Source organism: Lepidochelys kempii, chromosome 5 (assembly GCF_965140265.1).
Source record: "Lepidochelys kempii isolate rLepKem1 chromosome 5, rLepKem1.hap2, whole genome shotgun sequence".
In the NCBI taxonomy this organism is placed as follows: domain Eukaryota; kingdom Metazoa; phylum Chordata; order Testudines; family Cheloniidae; genus Lepidochelys; species Lepidochelys kempii.
The window spans coordinates 132,971,286-132,991,948 of NC_133260.1; the positions used below are offsets into that span (position 1 = coordinate 132,971,286).

The 20,663-nt window shown below is 45.9% G+C and overlaps 1 protein-coding gene across 1 annotated transcript in view; it reads right to left on the reverse strand.

The window, feature by feature from the left end:
• The window catches only part of ABCA1 (ATP binding cassette subfamily A member 1), a 314,981-nt gene that overhangs the window by 204,344 nt on the left and 89,974 nt on the right, over positions 1 to 20,663 (reverse strand). The gene's annotated exons all lie outside the window — the stretch shown is intronic.

Sequence of the window (20,663 nt, forward strand, 5' to 3'; positions counted from 1 at the left end):
TCATGGTCACTGCCTCCCAGGTTCCCATCCACTTTTGCTTCCCCTACTAATTCTTCCCGGTTTGTGAGCAGCAGGTCAAGAAGAGCCCTGCCCTTAGTTGGTTCCTCCAGCACTTGCACCAGGAAATTGTCCCCTACACTTTCCAAAAACTTCCTGGATTATCTGTGCACCGCTGTATTGCTCTCCCAGCAGATATCAGGGTGATTGAAGTCTCCCATGAGAACCAGGGCCTGCGATCTAGTAACGTCCGCGAGTTGCCGGAAGAAAGCCTCGTCCACCTCATCCCCCTGGTCCGGTGGTCTATAGCAGACTCCCACCATGACATCACCCTTGTTGCTCACACTTCTAATCTACTTATGTGAATCTGGGCCAAGGTCCCTGTCCCAAAGAGCTTACAGTCGGTTACATCTCAGCAAAAGATATTGGAGTAGGTACAGAAAAGGGCAACAAAAATGATTGGGGTGTGGAACAGCTTCCATGTGAGGAGAGATTAATAAGCTTTCTAGCTTGGAAAAGACGACAAAGGGGGGGATTATGATAGAGGTCTATACAATCGTGCCTGGGATGGAGACAGTAAATAAGGAAGTGTTATTTAGCCATTCACATAACACAAGAACAAGGAGTCACCAAATGAAATTAATATGCAGCAGGTTTAAAACAAACAAAGGGAAGTATTTCTTCACACAACACACAGTCAACCTGTGGAACTCCTTGCCAGAGGATGTTCTGAAGGCCAAGACTATAACAGGGTTCAAAAAAGAACTAGTTAAATTAATGGAGGACTGGTCCATCAATGGCTATTAGCCTGGATGGGCAGGGATGCAAAACCATGCTCTTAAGTGTCCTTAGCCTCTGTTTGCCAGAAGCTGGGAATGGGCGACAGGGGACGGATCACTTGATGATTATCTGTTCTGTTCATTCCCTCTGAAGCAGCTGGCACAGGCCACTGTCAGAAGACAGGATACTGGGCTAGATGGACCATTGGTCTGACCCAATATGGATGTTCTCATGTTCTTATGATTTCCCAAGGGCTAGGGCAACTTAGAACAAGTTCGGACTGTGATTTAAAATGACAAACCCACAGGCATTTTAATTTTAGCATACCAGTTCTATGCTTTTGTTGTTGCTGTGCCTAATCCACAAAAGGGTGGGGTATTCAGCAGTACTCAGCGTGGGCCTAACTTTGTTCCCTGAATCAATGGGGAAGGAGAGCTGGGCCAACGCTTGGGCATTTCTGAAAATCCCACACAACTATTAGAAAATGGGATGGTTCTGCCTCTGGCTGCCAGCTACGCTGCTATAGAATGTGCTGGCCCAGTTATATAACACAGACCTGCTCCTGCGTTCCCTGCTCCACAAGGTTTACTCCAGTTGGAGTTTTCCTGAATAAGAAATGCAGTGCCAGGCCTGCATCACTACAATTAGTTTAACAGAGTGGGACAGGGGGAAAATGAATCTTTCTTTTACTCTCATCTGCTGCCCCCAGGCACTGCCCCCACAGCTTTCCATTAGCCGCAGGGGTGCTCGGGGTGGGGGCAGCACGCGGAGGCATAGCCCCATCCCGCCCCAGGGCTGCAGGGAGGGGCCGGCAGCCACGTGGAGCGAGTGCGCAGAAAGCCACTCAGCTCCGCCCTGCTGCTGGTGGTGAGTGGGGCCCCGGGCTGTTTTAAATCGCCCGGGGAACGCTCGGGCTGGGGGGAGAGGGGGAGATCGCCCTGGAGCAGCAGGTGGGGTCAAGGGAGAGACCCGGCCCCAAAATTGCTGGAGCCCCGCGGGCCACATTGGGGAGGTTCTCTGGCCGCAGATGGCCCATGGACCGGAACTTTGAGACCCCTGATCTAGATTAAGCAGTTTTTCTCACTCATTGTATATTGCAGTTCATAGTACACAGATTTCACCCTTGAAATCTGGGCCAGTCCCCTCAGTTGGAGTCTTCAGAGTGTCCTTGTTGCTTGCACTATAGGTGGGTGGAGGAGAAAGGCCAAGCATGGGCCCCCTGTGTTCAGTTTTATACCCTCAGTCCATGTGCTTGGGGAACACACAAGTCCAGGCATGTCTGGGGGGGCGTTGCTGAGTCCCCAGGCAAGGTTGAGCAATTCCCCTGGTGTGGCCTCATGCAGGTGAGTCATTGTATTGTAGGTCCCTTGCTGGACAATGGCTGTTGATGGGTTGTTTGACACCCCACCGGCGTTGGTTACTTTCCTGGCTGATTCCCCAACTTACGGCATGTTTTGGTGACAACCATACAACACAATTCTCATAACTTCATATGCATTAATTATATACATATATGGATAGAAAAATGACTTTCAGCAGATCATAACCTTTCCCCTGATACCTCGAATGGCCTGCTTTATATGCAAGATCACAATTATATACAAATGAGGAACATGGGGGTCACAGGGTGCTCCCCCATGGTACAGAATGTCACATTCATATTCAGAAAATCATAACTTTTCCAATATTTTGATACTTTTCCAATTTGCATAAAATACATCATAGTTATGCCATCATCGTATCATACCAATAGCACTGTGAAGAACAGGGGGTGTAGTGTCACGGGTACCTTCTCAGCCAGCAGTATTCACTGACCTTCACTCAGTATTGCCCTGTCACCCCTTTGGGAGAGGAGCACAAGGCAATGCCGGCAGCTGGCCAAGGGGGTATTTTAAAAACCATCATTTTAAAAAGAAAAACAGTCAGGGAAAGATAGTCACATTGGCGCAGAGAGCAGAATTTGGGTTGGACTGTAGGCCAGATCCACTCAGGAGCTATTGGTGAGGGGTAAACATGCATGGAATATTTTTCTTATTATGTTTGTGGGAAGAATAGCCTCGGATGTACAGGACCAGTTATAATCTCTCCAGACTCTCTTCACTTTATCACATTTCCAGACATACAGAGTACACTTTGGCATGCAGGGTGGTCCTTGTATGTCTGCAATTGATGCTTTTTGTAGAGCTGCAGGAACCAGGGAGGCTCAAAGCAGAATACAGTTGTGAGTAGCCTGATGCTTGCCAGAGGCTGAAGCCAGATTACTCATATTTTTAGTGTTCTGTGCACATTCTATTGAAGTAACAAGGAGTCCGGTGGCACCTTAAAGTCTTTAAGGTACCACTGGACTCCTTTTGTTTTTGTGGATACAGACTAACACAGCTACCCCCTGATTCTATTGAAGTAAATCCCAAATCAGTACTTAAAGCTCAGGCCAATATTCACAGACGCATCCACTAATTTTGGCCATCTGAGATTGGGAGCCCAAGATGAGCAACCCACAACCAGATTTTCTGAGGTTCTGAGTTTGAACAGCTCCCATTAGCTTCCATTTGAGTTGTGGCTTTTCAGCACCCCTGAAAGCCCAAGCCCTAGCCGACTCAGGCACTCCAAAATCCTGGACATAACCAAGCTTATGTTACGTTCATTCATTCGGCCTTATTTACACTATGGCCCCTTCACAGGTTCTGACAATGTAAAGGGGCCTTGGAGTGCCAGATTAATTTAAACCCACTTTTTAATGCCCTATTTCACTGTGAGTAAAGGGGGAGGGGGAAAGAAGAAGCATGTAGCAATTCTTGCACAACAGTTCAGAAGAGTTTAAAAGGAGGGTGGAGAGACAGGGCTAGATCCTCACATCTGGCTGAGCTCTGCTCCCTGCACCATGCAAAGAGTGTGGGGGTGAAAATGTGGTTGTATCAGTAATAGCCTCTGATTCTGGGTCAGCCAGTTCTCAATGGGAGCTAAGCATTATTGAAAGTCTGGGCATTTCCAGTGGGTGCCTAAATGGGAACAGTTTGGTTCTGAGCTCTTGAAAAATCTGGCCTGCATATGTACATTTATTCTGTCAAACATGGCACATTATTCCCAATGAAGTCACAGATCCAAGGCCAAAAGTCGTAGGTTGGAATTCACAAAGGTATGTAAGCACCTCACTCCACTGATTTCAGTGGCAACGAGGTGCCTAAATACCTATGTGAATTCCAGCCTCAATTATTCTTCGCACACAACCTGTTTTCAAGCTGTGTGAGAAGGTGAATGACTTCTTGTAACCCCAGACTGATTTCAACACGGAGTGATTAAGCCCTGACATCTATAGCAAGTAAAGTAAGGAAGTGGTTTTACAGAACAGGCTGACACAACACAAGACAGGGAGAAGGCTCATTCTATCCAAACCAAACAGCCTGTGAGTCAGACATCAGGCATCTTTCTCAGCGGGAACGTAGCCTGAGCCCACTCGCTGGCGTGAACGCTTTCAGCAGGGAGCGTGCTGCTGTGCATGGTCAGTAGGCACCCCTGGAAGGGTCCCCACCACCCCACCACCCCATCGTGGATGTTCTACTGGAAGCCTCTCTCACCAGTCAGTTCAGATACCACTTATCCCATGGGATTAAACTGAGAACTGGTGGGGCCACTGACATCTGATGAGAGCTTCCCCACAGCAATGTCTCAGCCTTTGCTGGTCTCCTACCTACTCAGCAGCATCTCCAAGTTCAGGGTTAGTCTCTGGCAGGTTTGCAGCCGCTCAGTGAGCCGTTGCTCTTCCCTTCTGGTTGCCTGTTGTGTCCCAGAACCTAAACATTTCATTAAAAAAGGATTCTTTATCTCCTATGGTTACCAAAAATGTGAACCAGGTGTTAATGGATGCAGTGACCTCAGAGTCCTACCGGAGCCTGAAACAATGGCCAAGAGGTGTTAGTCACCCTCTTCAACTCAGCAGGTTGAAGAGACTTACTTAGGTTTCAGAGTTAACATTCCTAACTACTTCCCCGCTGGTTAGAGCATGCCAGGAGGAAGAGGGACAAACCCTTTGTGAAGATCTGCAAAGTCTGCCTGGCATCTCATGTTTGCACTGTGAATGGGTGGAGCTTGGTTTGAGGGTGGAATCTGGGAGAATGCCGCCACTTATTTCCCCGTCGTCTGACCCCTGTCCACATGGGAGTGCCATATGGGAGAATTAGCTCTTCCTGAGATGTTTCAGTGTAGCAGGAATAGATTGATCACGATTAACAGGTTGGAAGTCTCTGCTTATGAACTGTAGGGCCCAATCCTGCAACAAGCTGAACACCTTCTGCAGTATTTGATACCTGACAGGTGAGAGTGCAAGTCATCCCTCTAATACAGATGGCTGTGAGGACCATAGGGACAATGGTCTTTGCTGCCCAAACCTTTATTACCAAACTCAGCCACTCCCAGCTACCTGTCGTCCTCAGCAGGTCCCAGAACAAGAGTCCCATGCCAAGGAAGCTGCTTCCTACTTTCCCCCACCATACTTACAGCCGCTTTGTCTCAGAGATCATTGCATCCAGACATAGGCGGCGAGGTATATGGGCCCGTGGGTCCTGTGCTCCACCAGTATTTAGGAACATGGGCCTGGCTCCACCAATGTTTGGACTTACCGCGCCCTGCGCTTCAGGGGGACGCAGGGTCCAGGGCGGCCTGGGAGGTTAGCAGGGGTCCTAGTGCTGGTTGCAGCAAGCGACCGGGCCCCAGCCTGCCCCGCTCTGCCCCACCGGCTCCCGGTGTCGCTCGGGGGAAGGGGCAGAAGCTGGGAAGAGGCGGGGTGAGGGATTTGGGGGAGGGGGTGGAGCAGGGGTGGGGAGGGGGTGGATCGCTCGCTGGTGCCAAGCCCCCCACTAACCTTCCAGGCCGCCCTGGACCCCGTGTCCCCCTGAAGTGCAGGGCCCCCCAAAGTACAGGGCCCAGGGCAGTTGCCCCAGTCCATCCTATGGACGGGACAGCTCTGCCTGGACCCTGCATCCCCCTGAAGCGTGGGGCTCCCCAAAGTGCGGGGCCCGCGGTGGTTGCCCTGGTCCATCTTATGTATGGGATGGCTCTGTTCCAGGTGCCACCAAAAATTATATAAACCTGGTGCCCATGATCCAGAAACTCCCTAGGATATCCACCAAATGCCTCATTTTATAGCTACTGTATGTTGTGAATTCACGAGTCCCACAACCTCATACTCAAGGTGCTTTAATTGCATTGTTAGAACTGCTTGGACATGGTTTTGTACTTCTGCTTGGTGTCACAGGATATATAGCCACACCTACTGCACCTGGAACAGTGAGCTGGAACACACTACCCCTGCCTGAACTGCTCCCGTTGTTCCAATTTCTTTGATCTTTCCTGACTCCACCCAGAGGCCCGACCCAGTAGATACATGTTGACTTACTACTTTGCTATTCAAATATTCAGATTTTGGCTTATGGACTTCTGGAAAGGTAGTTACAAGGAGTGCTTATTCCTGTGGAGCTGACTTAGTCCTACCTACCCTTCCCTTAGTGAAACAATTGAACACGAGCTCCTTTAAATCACCTACCAATTTACCCATGATTTGTCATTCTCAGCAGAAGTTTGCTGACTCCTAAGTACTTATCTCCATGGAGGCCATGTGACTAACACCACCAATTCAGTGTATGTACACTTGCATAACTCAGAAACTGAAATATTTTCCACATCCTCTCCTAAATCTTGCATAACTCTGCTGTGGGCTGTTAAATAACTGATCCATTTCAAGCTAGAGATTGTTGCAGTTCAGGAGTGGATGAAGTGATGTACATCAGATTTGAGAAGTGCTGTGAAATGAAATAACCAATGTATAGAACTTTTATTACTACAGACTCTAAAAAGAGGCAACTCTTGGCATGACTGAGGCTCTGGGGTCACTCAGCTGAACCACATCTTCAAGTCTGTGTCCTTAAACACACAGAGGAGAAATTAGAGTTCTCCCTTCAGCTAGGCCTCAAGTTCATAACATATTTGCAAGAACAGGAGAAAGGCAGCTGGATGCCTTACGTCACAACTGAATTTAATTTGTTTTGATTCTGAAATTTGTTGGCTTTTGTTTCTGAATTGAAAAAAATACATGGAAGCAAGTGATAAAATTCCTTGGATTTGCAGCTGTTAACAAGGAATTAAGGCCCAAATTTGGATTTAGATGTGAAAATCTCACAAGGTGCAGATATATTTTTCAAAGATCTGCCCTATATCTGATTTGGTACATGTGTGTCATCCTCTGGCTATAAATCTCTGAAAGCTATTTATTAATTATAAAAATTATTTTGCCCTACATTGAAATGCATGCCTGTGTTGGTAACAGTTCAAAAATCTAGAATGTTTAAAGTTTTCCTTTGCATTATTTTTTTCACTTGATATAAATAGACTGGCCTGTGATGACATACCGAGCAATACATGAACAAAAGGGCATCCTACAAATCAGACTAGTTGTCAAATCCAGATGCCAGGCAAGCATTTGGCTCTATTCTTAGTAGTCAATTCCATATGGCAACCTCAAGCTTACTGCATGCTCAAACTCATCCTGGTACGATTCTTTGCAGAGCAGCTACTCCTCAGCAATTCTTGTCATGTCACATTCCCCAAAACCTGGACAATGACGCTTTTGGAAAGGGAACGCTTGCCACAAGCAAGATTAATTCTCTGACTTTTTTAAAAGAATAGTAGATTCAGTGACGCACCATAGCCAAAGCATTCCACTGCAGGGGGACCGCTGGGGCCAGCTCTGTTAGATGGTGTGAAAAGGACTCACTGGAGCCAATGGTCTGCCCCTGGTGGGCGTGGCTGGTGGTACTGGCCAAAAATTGATGCATTCACTGGGGACACTAGCTTCATCTCCTAAATGTTTAGGGCTGAATTTTGGTTCAGAGACCCTGGACTGTACAGTGAGGAGGAGATCCCCTGTGCAAGAAGCGCTCTCCCCCCAGGGGGGCACGACCACAGCTGCAGCCACGGCCTCTCTCAAACAGTCGTGTGCGTCCCGCTGCAGTCCTCTAGTGGTTTGGGCCATAGCCTTGTCCTCATCTCAACCAAACAGGCCAGCTCCAGGGTAATGAGAACTACCAGCCACACTAGTGGCCTCCCTTGCTTAGGGAGTGCTGGCAGTCACCTTATTGTTGCCACCTGTTTCAGCCTGTTTGTGGAGGGTTTCCTGTGCCTTTTTGCCTCCCAAGCATGGCTGTGCTGGGGCAGCTTGAATTCAGCCCTGGATCTCTTTGATTTTTAGATGAGGACAAATCAGAGTGGTGCCTGACTAAGTGAAAGTGGCAGAGCAGTGAGAGCCTGTAATGGGCAGAGCCTAGCATTGGCACAATGAGAGCAGCTCAGGAGCTGAAAACAGTAATTAGGATCTTTGCTTATTAGAAACACCAAAGAGATATTGGGCCAGATTCTGGCCCTGCTGTAGCCCCTGGACATCACTCCAGCTACATAAGGGGCTGTAGAAGGGAAGAGTGGCATACAGCGGAAGTCTCCCAGTGCAGGGCCACATGTTGCCCAGAATTGCTGGTGCACAGAACTCTCCATCCAACCCAACATGATCCTCTACTGCCCCCAGCACAGGAGCACACCAGTCTGGGGACAGAGCTTTTGGAGGCATGTCTGGTGTGGGAGAGGGAGTGGCAACAGCTGTCTGCATTCCAGCAATTTCCCTTAGCAGCAGGGTAGTTTGCCATTAATTAGAGCCATCTTCAGCCCCTCTTCCTGAGCTGGACCTTCTGTGATGAGCCTCCTGAGGCATGCAGCATAGATCTGCCTTATACACACAGACGCCCTGGAACTGCTATAGATTCCTAATCGATAGGTTTAGATTTAGCTGGGGATTGGTTGATTTAGTTGGGGCTTGATCCTGCTTTGAGCAGGGGGTTGGACTAGATGACCTCCTGAGGACCCTTTCAACCCTGATATTCTATGATACTAAGGATAATGATCACTTCCTCACCCCTGCATTTATAATTAGGATATCAGCAAGTCAGCTCCCCCAAGAGCAATTCCTTACTATGCTCTTCACAGACAGCTGCATTTAGTTTGATGTAGTCCTGTTTTTGTCACAGATGGTTTACCACAAACACTCCTTTCTTCAACCAGCTATGCTAAATAAAAAAAAAAATTCACATCTGACAATCAGCATCACTGACCTGCCATTTTTGTCTCTCATGGCTCATTAAACATACACCATAAAGATGTGTTGGGTGCATGCAGGTTTTATTTTTGGCAACGTAGCTGCTTTAACAGTGTTGAATGTCACCTCACATGGTGATTATCTCAGAAGTTTTTCCAAGAGACTGTGACACCCTATGCTTTTCTTGGAGTTTTAGAGCTCCTCCATTCCTCCCCCCCCCCCACCCCACCCTTTGTTCTTCAAACTGCAGCAATTCTCCATAGATTGATTAGAACTGTCTCCCCCAGAGACACAGTTCCTGAAAACAGCCAGAGGGAGCACTGAACACCAACCTATGATGCTTGTTGTCAGTCTCAGCATGTTGCTTCCCCAGCAAACTCTGGCCTGGTTCAGCTCCGCTCTCCCATTTGCTGCCACTAGACCTCAAAGCCTTATTTGTTTTCATATTTCCAGGGTTTAGTCCCTAATTTTTTTCACTAATTAATTCTTGCTTGACAGATGGCAGGAACCACCAAGGACAAATGTTACAGTCACATGTGCAGTTCAGATTTGCAATCGGTTAATGACAAGAATCACATGGCAATTTTGTTCTCCCGACTGGAGAGCTACTGCAATTATGCACCACTACAATTTTATATTTGATTCTAAGGTTTGGAGCTGGTTAGCATAGATTTGTAGTTTCCCGTTTTACAATCTAGAGCCCCAGTTCTGCAGACACATGCATGCATAAGTTTTTGCCACAGGCGCCGACTTTCTATTGTGCCAGGGGGCACTCGACCAACACCAGCACCCACATGGGCATAAGTGGTTGTTTGGGTAAAGTCCACTGAGCATCCCCATGGACATAGGCACCGACCCCCCCTCTACCCTCAGCCCTGCCCCCCACTCCTTCCATGCAGCCCCACCCCTGCCCCACCCCCATTCCAACCCCTTCCCCAAATCCCTGCCCCTGCCCCGCCTCCTCCCCTGAGCACGCCATGTTCCTGCTTCTCCCCCTCCCTCCCAGCACGCCACCAAACAGCTGTTTGGCGGCAGCCGGGGGGAAGTGCTGGGAGGTAGGCAGAGGAGCAGGGACATGGCATGCTTGGGGGGGGGAGGTGGAGGAGAAGGTGGGGTAAGGGGTAAGGGGAGCTTGGCTGCCAGTGGGTGCAGAGCACCCACTAATTTTTCCCTGTGGGTGGTCCAGCCCCGGAGCACCCACAGAGTCAGCGCCTATGTCCATGGAGTCCCCTCTTGTGGCTCTACTGTGAAGATAACTAATGGGACTGCTCCAGACATCATTCAGAAGCAAGTTTCTAGCATGAAGTAGTTCTCACTGTGCAGAGGCTTAATGATAAGAAAGCTAAAAACCTTAAAGGAGCAATAACCCCCTTTAAAAAAGAGGAGGCACTGTCTCTAAAAGTCTGGGGTAAAGAAGCCATCCAATGGAGGAGACAACGTTCCATCTTCCTCCCTCAAAGAGCAGCGTATTGGGAATGGATCAATGAACACAAGATATAAGCCAGTCATGGAGGGAAAATATGCCAATCATGGATTGGAGTAACACCCAGATCTCTAGAAGTGTTGGGTGCAAAGCTTTATAGAGGACTTGGCACCTGAACCAAAGCAGAATAGTAACAGAATAGGCCCTTAGTAGCATTGTAGGTCCAGGGCTCAATCCTGCAAGCTATCTAGCAAAGCATTTGAAGCAGCAGTGTCATGTTATAGTCAGTGGGCCTGATTCTTCACTGCACTGTACTCTGTGTAGACATTTATATCTGCACAAAAGGGGCATAGAGTGGGTCTAATTATTGATTGCAGCTAGAGTTTGTTGAGGGACAAGGCTGATTGGGCTGCATTATTCCACTGTGTGATTTCATTTGTGAAGTTAAGTGATTGTAAAGCCTAGATCTTCAGAACTAACTAGTCATTTTGGGGAACTCACAGATTGAGTATCCAACTTGAAACATCTCAGAGGAACCCCCATTTTAGAAAGTGCCGAATTTCCACCCTCTGAAAATCAGGCCCCTTTAACATGTTTCAGATTGGGCACTCAAAAATTGAGGCATGTAAAGTCACTGGTAAGTTTTGAAAGTTATTGGCCAGGGTACCAAGAATTCAGGTTTAGGAGCTCTTGTAGGACTTAGAAAATGAATACAATATTCTTAAAGTGGAGATAATTCCTGTCTAGAAGGAACTTTTCCCTCTTGTTTTACATTTTTTGGCTATTGTATCTGTTAATTTTTTTACATAATTAATCTAATTCTTTGGCATATCTGGAAGCAGTTGGCTCTTTCCCAGAAGAGAATGTATAGCCAAAAACACCTGCCCAAGACCAACAGAACTATTATATTTTTGACATTGTTTACTAAAAACACCACCTGGTTCTTATTTAGCATTTGTATCTGCTTTTCAGCTTCACTCCATGTTCAGTTTTCACAAGTGCTGCACTGTTCTGCTCTCTCCATACAAAAATGGTCACCAACATACGCAAAAGAAATGATTACTTACAGCTGTAGTCTTACTTTATTGGGGCCAAAACAGTAAAAAAAAGTTCTGATTGTACTCTATTAAGTCCCACCTACAACCCAAGTTATGCCCAAAGTTCCCGAACAAAGGGATGGTTTTGCAAAAAGGAAGAATAGTGAAAGAGTTATAGTGGTAAGTTAAAAAAAACAAACAAACCACCAATAGTTTGCCCCCCAAAAGTCACAGTAGATTTTGGGTCTTATTTACCTTCCAGTTTGAGTCATTAGGGTTTCTCCACAAGGGCGAAAAATTTGGTTAGGTTTTTCAAATAAATAAAAACTGAGTTTTAAGTAATAATCTAATATAAAGAGCTGGGGGCTTTAAGGAAAAACAAATATTCTTTGAGATGCTTGATAAAACTATGGGAGTTGACAATACTTCATTAGGCTTCAGCGTTAACACCAAATGACGGGAATGGGGTCAGTTCACACTTCTCAGAGCCATTGTTCCTGCCTGTCTCTCTACAGACTTATTTGGGCAGCACTAAATAGGTCATACTGAGAAAGCTATCCTCACTCCCAGGAAGGTAGAAGTTTAAATTTTTTTTTAAATGAAAGCTTAAACTCTCCAGAAAGGTGTGAACACAGAGTGCTAGTGTTTATTCACAAAGCTGCCCCTACAGGTCCTGGTAACAAGATGGCAGGCCACACAAACACTGGTACATACAGGTACAGAATGTACTGCCTCAGATTGGAGTGTGGGCCTGCCTGACCAATAGCATCAGCAAGAGCGAGGGCATGGCTGCACTTGCAGATGTAGAGCGCTTTGAGTTAAAGCAGCCTTCGTAGGGAAAGCGCTGCAGCCTATCCACACTGACAGCTACAAGCGCAGTGGTGTGGCCACATTAGCAGCTCTTGCAACGGCCACAGAGAGCAGTGCATTGTGGTAGCTATCCCAGCATGCAAGTGGCTGCAACGTGCTTTTCAAATGGGAGGGGTGGAGTGGAGTGCGACAGGGAGTGTGTTGGGTGCATGTGTGGGAAGACAGAGTGGGTTTTGGGGGGGGGCTGAGAGCGTGTCAGCATGCTGTCTTGTAAGTTCAGACAGCAGCAAACCCCCTCCTCCCCGCCTCTCTCTCTCTCTCTCTCTCTCACACACAGCATTCCACACTAATGGTTGCTTTGTCTCGGAGCAGATAAAGAGCCAGCTGTCAGAAATGGAGCTTTCAAAGGGCATATCTGCATTACTGCAGTGATTCCAAAACAATGAGAAGAGTGGCCACTTGACTTAAGGGGGTCATGGGACGTTTCCGGAGGCTCATCAGAGCGCAGTAATGCAACACCTCGTTCACACTGACGCCTGGGCGTTTCAACCAAGGCGCACCAAGCGTTAATCTTCTCGCCAAGGTGTAGTACCAGGAGCACTCTAAGCGTAGAGTCAGAGCACTCTACGTGCCGTGCTGATGTGGACGGGCAGTGAGTTAGGGCGCCCGGGGCTGATTTAATGCGCTCTAACTTGCAAGTGTAGTCATGCCCTGAGAAAGCCAACAACAGTTTCCACAAAAATAGAACTCTGAAACCTAAAAAGCTAGAAATAGTTTTCTGTCACTTATATCTGCTGCCTCATTGGGTACCTATAGAACTACTATACATACCATAGGCTCTGCAGAGAATCAGGAGAGATATAGGATTCCACAGAACAGCTTCTGAAATGAAGCCTCAGTGGACACTGAAGAGTAACTGCACTGTTGTCAAGCTAGCCGCCAATAGCTAACAAGCCACAAAGGGCACACCCAGTCAGTTCTTTTAAGCAAAAGTGATAGAACTTCTCCTCCAGGGAGTGGGGCAGCCCAGGGCAAGAGGGTGAGGCTAAGGGCATCTCCCTCTAGAGCAACCAGACTCTCACTAGGGATCTAGTAGCAGAATCTAAACATAAGAGCATAGTAAAGATCAAAGTGTCTCCATGACAGGCAATCTTATTTAGGTTCCAGACTCAGCCTCCCAATCTGACAGCTACACTCAAAGTCTTGGAATAAACTACACAACAGTAGCCCCTTCCCACCACTGCTTCTTCTTCTAAAATATTTGTATTAGGTTCCTGACTTCCCCCGGCAGCGAGAGATCCAGCCCCCACAAACAAGTAGCCTTCACCTAACTTTCAAGCCAGAAAAACAACCCCCATTCCTTTCCCTTGTTCTGGGTGGAAGAGGCTATTTATAGTCTGCTCCCTTTCCCATCATGCCCAGCAGGGAAAACCTAAAAAATCATTCAGAGGCCTCGCCTTTCTTTGATGTTCTCTGGTTGGTCTTGTCTGTACTTTACGGTTTTGAGTACTAAACTCAGTTAGCAGTTAGGGTTTTCTTCACACCACAAAATTGTCTCCCTGGGGCTACTTTCCCCCCCTCTAGGACTGTCTCCTTTGTTTCCTGGATCTTTGTTTATAGAAATGCCTTTGGAACGAAGACAGCAATTCCCTAAAGACTTTCCTCTCCAGGGTTAAAGTGCTGGCAGCTTCATCACAGAATCAGAGAACCCGAGGGTTAGAAGGGACTGCAAGGGTCATCTAGTCTAACCCCCGGCAAGATGCAGGATTTGTTGGCTCTAAACCATCCAACACAGATGGCTATCCAGCCTCTTTTTGAAAACCACATCCTCCCTAGGCAGCCTGTTCCATTATCCTACTGTTCTTACAGTTAGGAAGTTTTTCCTGAGATTTAGTTTAAATCTGCTGTGCTGTAGTTTGAACCCATTGTCTCTTGTCCTGCCCTCTGTGGATTGAGAGAACAACTTTTCTCCATCTTTTTTATGGCAGCCTTTCAAGTATTTGAAGACCGCTCTCATGTCTCCTCTTAATCGCCTCTTTTCCAAACTCACTCTGGTGCAAAACTTTAACAGCAGCCTCAGATGCTCTTGTATCAACAGATCAGCAGATCCGTATGTCTGAGAAACTATTCCATTTCAGAGGAGCAGCCGTGTTAGTCTGTATCCGCAAAAAAGAACAGGAGGACTTGTGGTACCACACGGCCTCCTTTTCTTTCTTCAGTTTTAGCACTGCTGAGGGCCCTGGAACCTTGAAGGTGAGGTACTTGCTGATTTTAGTATCTGTTGGAAGGGGAAGTGAAAGCCTTCTAGAGTGTCAGGTGTACTAGTGACAATCTTGCAGGCAATCTACAAACGGTAAGCAATGTGGGTTTTTTCCATACTTTCCCAGTTTAAATTGATGGGAAGTGACCTTATGCAGCTTTAGCTGTCACCGAATTAAGCTTCTGTGTGGTTTATGTCCTGTTATTTAAATCCACAGTTGGTGTACCCAGAGCCAGATTTACACTTTACGCACCCCTAGGCACACCATCTTCAGTGCCCCCACTCCCACCCCTACAGCCGACCTTCATGTTTTCTGTAAAAAAAATGAAACTTTTAACCCACTTTTAACTTTTAGGTACCCCTAGCATGCCGGCGCCCCTAGGCACATGCCTACTGTGCCTAATTGGAAATCCAGCCATGGGTGTACCTCAGTGGTAGATCTCTGCGGTGAGAGAGAGGGGAGATGACAAATGGCTGACATTTTAAACACCTGTGTTTTAGTGTGCCACACGATAATTTACAGATTATTGTACTTAAATTATAAATGTGTGTTACAGGATGGTTTCACTTTCTATGAATTAAATAAACTAGTTAAAACAAATTCAACACTTGTAACCACAACATCATCTCACCGAGGTCCAGCAGCATGGTTTGATCCCTCGACCTTCAACTCAGACCTCTGCTACTTAAGCAACTGCTAGCCTTTTAGTTCAGCCACTAAAGGAGGACTTGATATGGCTTCCCAGGGGGGTACGGAGCTCATTGGGCTGGCTTTTGGAAAAACAGCAGGGTTTCATGCTTAGAAAAGGCATGTGGCTGAGTAGCTAAAATTTGGTTCTACCATGTTAGTGCTGGGTTGTGTTCCTGCTTATGTTTGCCATAGACTTGTGTAATTCCTCTGTTACCTTCTCTGTGAAAAGCAGGTGGTGACTAATACTTGATTATCTTCTAGGCTTGTGGTTGATGGCTTTGATCAATAGGGGTAGTGAAGTGAATTGGAATATAAATGCAGTCTGAGGTAAGACTTGAACTCATGGTTTCAGCTATATCAGATCACAGAACTTTCCCTGAGACCTGTGGGTCACAGTCTTAATCACTTACCCCTCTGGCATTTTTATGTGCTTGTTGCACTACCATGGCAGGTTCAGCCAGATTCCCTTTTTGTGTTTAAAAAAAAGTGAAACCATAATGACACAGACTGTCATATGCTGTACCAAGTATAGCTTGCGTTATAAATGACTTAGTGACATAGGATCCAAGTTCATCCGTGTATAAATTTGGGTTAGTGAAAATAAGAGAAATGTTAAAAAACAAACAAGAAGTTTAGTGTGGTAACCAACTTAAGCTGTTCAAGGGTGCGTCCCATGCTGGACACACCTGAAGATATCAGTGCACAGTGAAGAAAACCCCAGTCAGCAGAAGAAGAAAATATAAAAAAGTGTTTTAGCAACAACAAACTGGTCAACTACACTTCAGCCTACCATACCTGGACAACTGAGTATGCAATCAACTATAGAGATCTTCTAAAAAATTACTGGCCGGGCCAAATCTAACTTAAACTGTATATTATCAAGCAGAGTCAGTTTATGTATATACCTGTGAGTTTGAATCTCTCTCATTGAAATATGGCTAAATTTGGTTAATGTGTAAAAGCAAAGTACATGACTTTATTAATTAGTATAATAGCATCTTCTCAGGAATGTGCACAAGACTTCATGACTGGCAAAAGACTGTTCCGCACTCTGGTATCTCTTGAACTAGGAGACTTTGAAATCCAGATGGAATTCTTGGTTACATTTCAGGATAATTTGAACCTGAAATATCTATTTCTGACGGCGTAATATATAGCGAAATAAAAAACCTCACATTGACTATTTTGAGCATCAGGCAGTGGAAGCCATCTCTAAACCCATAATTCAAGGCATTGAGAGCCTAGCTATTAAAAAAAAAAACACAAAACAGTATGTGGTGTATAATATGCATGACATTGCTAAGCTCCTAAACCAAACACAAGCAAAACTTAATACATTACAATCACAACAAATAATAAGGTAAAGATACTTTACTTGTACTGCTTATGGGAGTTAGTGTTAGCTACCCTGACCAACTCATTAGGGAACATTGAAAACTGGCTGACCTTATTAGTGATGAGCAGTTAGCCAATGATATTGTCCTAGATGTATAACAAAAACTATGGTAAACTGGCAGTCTGTTGAATCATGAAAGCAAATTCCCTTTAGCACAATTAATAATTTGGGGTCAGCGACACCGTTTCCTAACTGAGGCACATTTTATTCAAAGCAATCTTGCTTGGTGTCTGATGCCAGGTATATTTCTTTTATGTTTTCCCTACCAATATTGGATCCTGACACAGCAATATTTGATAAATTGGTTACTGTCCATTCCGTAGGTTACCTAGCAAATGGCATCTATAAGAAACGACTGGCTTTACCTCAAATATTGGTGTATCACACAGCAACACAAACCTGGAGAGAACTGCACACAACCGGTTGTTTCCACTGACGGATATCAGTACCTGTGCAATGTGATGGTTTTGATACTGCAACTCCAGTGTGTGGCTCAGGCTAGTACAATGGGACAGAGAAGCTAGGCACTCCTGTCTCCTGCCCAGTGAACATTATCCAATGTCAACAACCAGCAGTAAGGCTGACTTATAATCAGGGTTTAAACTCTTAAACCCCCACCCCCAACATGCTATAAAACCTCCAGGAGGGTTGAAAATATGTACCAGAGCTCTGGCTGAATTTAAGCCCCGCTTATAATATTATTGGACAATACTGTGTAGTAACTGAATATAAGGAATTTAGATATGGAGGCCTCCAAATTTCTGCTTTATGCCTCATGGCACTGTGGTACGTACTACAATAGTGCCTATCCCACTCTTTTTTTAAAAAAAAATCTATTATCCAAAGTGAGCTCCGATATCAGGATAGAATTGAAAAGTAGAGTTACCAGTTTTTAACATGCGTATTCATCCATTCCCTGTAAATTTAAAAACATTCCTACACTGAAAATAACACACACCGTATTCAGATTAGCAATGAGATGTACAAGGCAAAATAAGTCTTAAACGATCTTATTCATGAGGATCTTGAAATACTAATCTCCCATTGTAACAGGGTCGGCACCCCCCTTTCACAAACACCCCCCTTTGGCCAATGCGTGCCTGCAATCACTTGGCTTTGGAACAGAGCAGCACCCACCTCTCACGAGCACCCCCCTCTGGTCAGGTGTGAGCTGGCTGTTTCTTAGTTTGTGGTAACAGGGTGGGACCCACCTCTCACAAGCACCCCTCCCCACCCCCACCCCCCTGCAACTGATGGTTTCTTTGGCAGTACTTCAGTGACTCAGCCCTATTTGTATTGGAACAAACAAAACCAAACCCCTTCCAGGGTATACAGTCTTTACCTTCCCTACAAGGCTTCCTCCTTGGAGACACTGCTCTCCTGTAACATTCCAACATGGACCCATCACGGTACCCTCAGTTGGTGTTTCCTTTTTGGAAGCCCTCCCTGGGCTCAGTCTCCAACCAGACCAACAGGACCCATCACGGTACCCTTGCTTGGTATGGCTAGGCTCTGGGCTCAGTCCTTGCTCGGCCCTGCAGTCAGCCAGGAACGCCTTTTTGGCTCCCCCTGTCTTCGCCAGTCTACCCTGGGCTCTATCTTGCCCCCCACTGAGCTGTCCATGGTCCTGCTGCTCTCCCAGCCAGGAACCTGATCTTCCCTCTCCTAGTTCCAGGCAGCAGCTGACTTCACTGTCCCTATTGATCCTTTTTATATGGCCCTTCTGGCCCCTGATTGGCTGCTCCAGCAACCTCTCTGATTGGCTGCCTCCCTTGCAGCCACTCTAGGCCGCTTGAAGGACTTCTCCTTGGCTGTTTTCTGGGGCGGGGTTAGACAGGGCTGTGAGGCCTCCATTAGGGGTCCTCTAGACCTAGTCCAACCCACCACACCCATACTTGGATAGAAGTTGCATTTAAAGCTTTGCTTGTGGTACAAGGTGTATTAGTTTTAGCTGTGTTAATTGTGTATTGCCACTTATGTACTTTGGTAAAACACTTTAAATAATATGTAAAAGCCTTCACCACTACTTCATATATTAATATGTCAAAGGTGTCACCTGGACTATAACCTATAATCTTGCCTGGCTAGCATAGATACATATCCTATTAATAATATGTATTATCCACATATTAGCACCCATTAAGCAACAATAACATTAAGCACAAACATTGTGGTAGCTATATAGCCAAAAATGACCTGTGATTTTTATATAACCCTGCTGACTTATGCTAAGTATCCCATAACCCCTTGCATTCATTGAAGTAAGTTTTGGCTTGAGCAAATAGGGAAGCTGTCAAGATCAGGAAAGATGAATGCTTTACCATAGCAACAGAAAGAGAGTTACTCTCACAAGCCTGTACCAAAATGGCCCAAAGGAAGAGGACAAGACATATGATTGTTCTACCCTAGTACAGACATAGGAGGTGTCGTCCTGCTGTTTGGTACCTGAAATGCATGTGTTCAGAACAAAGAGATAAGGGGTACACCATGGTACCAGAAAAACAAGGTGAAATGGTGACTGATTAAATCTAGTTTCAGATGACATAGACAATTCCTTTTACTTGTAAACAGGGAGGGTATAAAATATGGCTTTAGGGATGTAACTTTGGGTGCATACCTTCTGCATAAGGTGAATGTAACTTCGCTGCACAAGATGGCTTTCTAGAAACTGGTATCATTGACACACTCTGTACCTCAAAATAGCACCCTGGAACCCCCATATTCACCACTATCATTTGATTATTATATGTTTTGTACAATGTATGCCTTGTGAGGTATCATGCTGAAAGTCTTGATCTGTTGAACCTTAATATTCTTGTTAAATTGTATGTACTATCATTGTATGTGAAGTTATGAAGTATTACTATGTGTGTGTTACTGACCTATGTTGTGAGGTTGGGAAATGCCCACAGCCAGCCTTTCAGTGCCAAAAAAGGGGCAGATTCACATCAGCACCAGCCAGACATGTGCTGATAGGCCATTAAGGGGAATCCACTCTCCCAATGACCATCCCAGAGGCTCCTCAGAGAGGATATGTATGCAATGGGAGTGGCCTAAGTTTGTCACAGCAAGGATCTTTCTAGCAGCTGAAAGAAAGTATAAAGGAGGAACAGTGACATCATCATTTGGCCTCTCTCCTCCCCCATCTCAACACCTGGAAGATCATCTGGAAGACAAAATTTTTGAACTGAGGAGATTGGTCCCAGGCTGGGAAGGGAATCCAGCCTGTGTACTGAGAACTCTGAGCTGCCTGTAACATCTGTTAGGGTGAGAGACTGCTTGATTCAAATCTTGCTTTGTCTGTAGAATTTAGACTGCGAATTTATTCTTATTTCTTGTGTAAGGCTATGTCTACACTACGCACCTTACAGTGGCTCTCCTGGTGACAAAATAAAAACACCTCCAATGAAGGGCCGTAGCTTTGTCGACGGTAGAATGACTCCCACTGATGAAGCGCTGTCCACACTAGTGCTTTTCATCGCTAAAACTTTTGTCATTCTGGGGTGTGTTTTTTCACACTCCTGAATGACAAAAGTTTGAGCGATGAAAGTGTCAATGTAGACAAAGCCTAACCAACTTTGCTCTCTATGCCTGCAACTTATAATCACTTAAAAGCTATCTTTCTTTAATAAATCTGTTTTATATTTTACCTAAGGCTTTGTCTACATTGGTACTTTCATTGCTAAAACTTTTGTCGCTCATGGGTATGAAAAAACACACGCCTGAATGACAAAATTTTAGCGACAAAAAGCGCTGGTGTTGACAGTGCTTCGTCGGTGGGAGCCATTCTACCATCACCAAAGCTACCGCCTTTCACTGGAGGTGGTTTTATTTTGTTGCTGGGAGAGCTCTCTCCTGGCAATAAAGAGAGGACACAGAGTGCACCTTAAGCAGCATAGCCACGCCATTGTAAGGTGCATGGTGTAGATATAGCCTAAACCAGTGTGATTTGGGTTGAAGTGAATCTGAGCTCGGGTTAACAAGGGCAGTTGCACGTCTACTATGCTTTTGTCGGAGTGGTGAACTAAATAATGAGTTTGCACTATCCATGGGAGGCTTAAGCAGCGTAAGACTGTATATTTCTGGGGTGCAAGGCTGGAGTTGTTTGCTGGTGCCCATCTCTGTACGTTCATGC